A 2808-nucleotide genomic window follows, 5' to 3' on the forward strand; every position below is an offset into this window, starting at 1 on the left:
TACAGGTGTGAGCCACTGTGCCCAGTCAGTTTTTAGTAGTTTTAGTAGAGATGGGGTTTCACCTTCTTGACCAGGCTGGTCTTGAACTCCTGACCTCAGGTGATCCACCTGCCTTGGCCTCCCAAAATGCTGGGAGTCCAGAGAGGTACTTTCTTGCTGACCTAGGAGACCCACCAGAATCTGGTCCTCCCAACGGGATGATCACCAGAATCCCTTATAGGGCTTTTAAAAAAGAGCATTCTGGTTCTACTGAACATGATGTTCTCTTGTCTACTTGGCATCTGTATAAAAACAGTTCTCCCTTCTTCCGCTGGCAACAGGATACTTATTTCTTGGGGAAACTCATTTTGTCTGATTTAGGTGGAGTCGATACCGATTTCTCTACCACAGGCATGTACACATGGCTCAGGTTCTACCTATCAGAGAGCTATATCCTTCTGCCTACTGACTGGCTCAAAGATGGGCATGTGACCCAAGCTGGACCAATCAGATATCTCTCAGAGACTTCTGCTGAAACTACCAGGAAAAAGATATGTTCAATCTTTGAAGATAATGAGTGTAAAGACAAGGCAATAACGGAGATGCTGGGGAGAATGATTTCATCAAGTGGAGAGCCCAGGAATGGAGTCAACTGGGCTCATCGTGATAAGAGAGTCAGGAGAGGGAGGGGAGAGACAGAATCCTGAAGGCAGCATTTGATTCCCTGGATTTGATTCCCGGGTCTACACTTGACCCTGAGCCTTCAGTTTTGTGAACTAATAAATCCTCCTTCCTTTTTTTTTCTTTTTTTATCTTAAGTTAATTTCATTTGAGTTTCTGTCACCTTAGAACAAAACAATTTGTATTAACACACTATTCTCATGAACACCCTGTTTCACTGGATCAGATATAGTGATTTTAAACGTTAGAATACATACAATTTAAATGGAGGACTGAGTGTGGTGGCTGACACCTGTAATCCTAGCACTTTGAGAGGTGGAGGTGGGCAGATCACTTGAGGCCAGGAGTTCAAGACCAGCTTGGCCAACATGGTGAAACCCCTTCTCTACTAAAAATACAAAAAAAATGAGCTGTACATGGTGGAGCACAACTGTAGTCCCAGCTACTCGGGAGGCTGAGGCAGGAGAATCACTTGAACCCGGGAGGCAGAGGTTGCAGTGAGCTGAGATCGCACCACTGCATTCCAGCCTGGGTGACACAGCAAGACTCTGTTTCAAAAAAAAAAAAAGTTAAAAAAATAAACAGAGGGCATTTTAAAATGCTGATTTCTGGGTCTTTCCCAGAAATTCTGATTTGGAAGGATAGAGTCCGGGAATCTTCATTTAGCAAGCACTCCAGGTGATTCTGATGGATAATCGCACTTTGAAAATCACAGAATTAGAGCATCCTCCTAGGCCACAACTTCATAATGAAGAAAGGTGGCTAATTGTTGTGTGCCTTCTATGAGCCATACCCCTTGGCTATGTTATCTACTTACCTCATTTAATCCCCAGAACAAGAGGTCCTCAAAAAGAATTAGATATCTCCTTTTAGAGGAGTGAAGCACCTGCTGCTGAAATTTGGGGGCAAATAATTGGAGTAGGCCTGCTGGCAACAGCACTTGTCAAAAGAACTATGTCTAGAAGGCTATGCTCCAAGGCCATTTTTGCCAGCTATAAGTGGGGTCTCCGGAATTAAAAGGAGAACACAGCTCTTCTTAAAATTAACGGTGTTTATGCCCTAGATGCAACAGAATTCTATTTGGGCAAGAGATACGCTTATGTATACAAAGCAAAGAACAACACAGTGACTCCTGGTGGCAAACCAAACAAAACCAGAGTCATCTGGGGAAAGGTAACTCAGGCCCACGGAAACAGTGGCATGGTACGTGCCAAATTCTGATGCAATCTTCCTGCTAAGGCTATTGGACACAGAATCCGAGTGATGCTGTACCCCCTCAAGAATTTAAACTAATGAAAAGTCAATAAATAAACATGGATTTGTGCTCTTGTTAAAAAAAAAAAGGTATCTCCCTTTAGATTTGGACAGTGATTTTGGATCAAAGAACAGCAGCAATTCTATTCTTAACATGGGCAGAAACAGGCAAGAAATAAAAGAAATTAAAGAATTCACCAAGTCTTCACTGATTTTCATTTCCAGATGTTAATAATTCCAAGGGTAAATGTAGCTAGGAGAACTTAATTAATTTCTTAAATAAAACGTACTGGTCTTATACATGTGAGCAAGAGAAGGTAATGTAGGTTTCAATAAACAGAATCATTAGCAGGTTACAGAGTCTGAATAGTAAATACTATAGTTCAAGTTGTGAGAAACTGTCATTACATCACCCTGGTTGGAATCATCCTGTTTTCCGAAAATGTGGAGCTAGACCTTTCCACAGCTGGTCTCCGATCAATGATGTTTGTACTTTTTGTTTCTGGTTTCAGCTTATGAGAATAATTGCCTGTGGCTGGGTGCAGTGACTCAAGCCGGTAATCCCAGCACATTGGCAGGCTGAGGTGGGCAGATCACTTGAGTCCAGCCTGGCCAACATGGTGAAACCCTGTCTCACCCAAAAATGCAAGAATTAGCTGGGTGTGGTGGTGTGTGCCTGTAGTCCCAGCTACTCAGGAGGCTGTGGCAGGAGGATTGCTTGGGCCTGGGAGGCAGAGGTTGCAGTGAGCTGAGACTGAGCTACTGCATTCCAGCCTGGGGTAGAGAGCCAGACCCCTTCCCAAAATGGAGTTCTTCAGAAGAGAAGGCCCTGAGACGAGGATTTACATGCAGTTGAATTTTTTTTTTTTTTTTTTTTTTTTTTTTTTTTTTTTT

General features: G+C 42.9%; 1 pseudogene; it reads left to right on the forward strand.

The window, feature by feature from the left end:
• Positions 1 to 1583: 1583 nt before the first annotated feature.
• LOC108541207 (60S ribosomal protein L35a pseudogene) lies at positions 1584 to 1953 on the forward strand (annotated as a pseudogene).
• The last annotated feature ends 855 nt before the right edge of the window (positions 1954 to 2808 follow it).

Source organism: Rhinopithecus bieti, unplaced genomic scaffold (assembly GCF_001698545.2).
Source record: "Rhinopithecus bieti isolate Rb0 unplaced genomic scaffold, ASM169854v2 scaffold_19459, whole genome shotgun sequence".
NCBI classification, from domain to species: domain Eukaryota; kingdom Metazoa; phylum Chordata; class Mammalia; order Primates; family Cercopithecidae; genus Rhinopithecus; species Rhinopithecus bieti.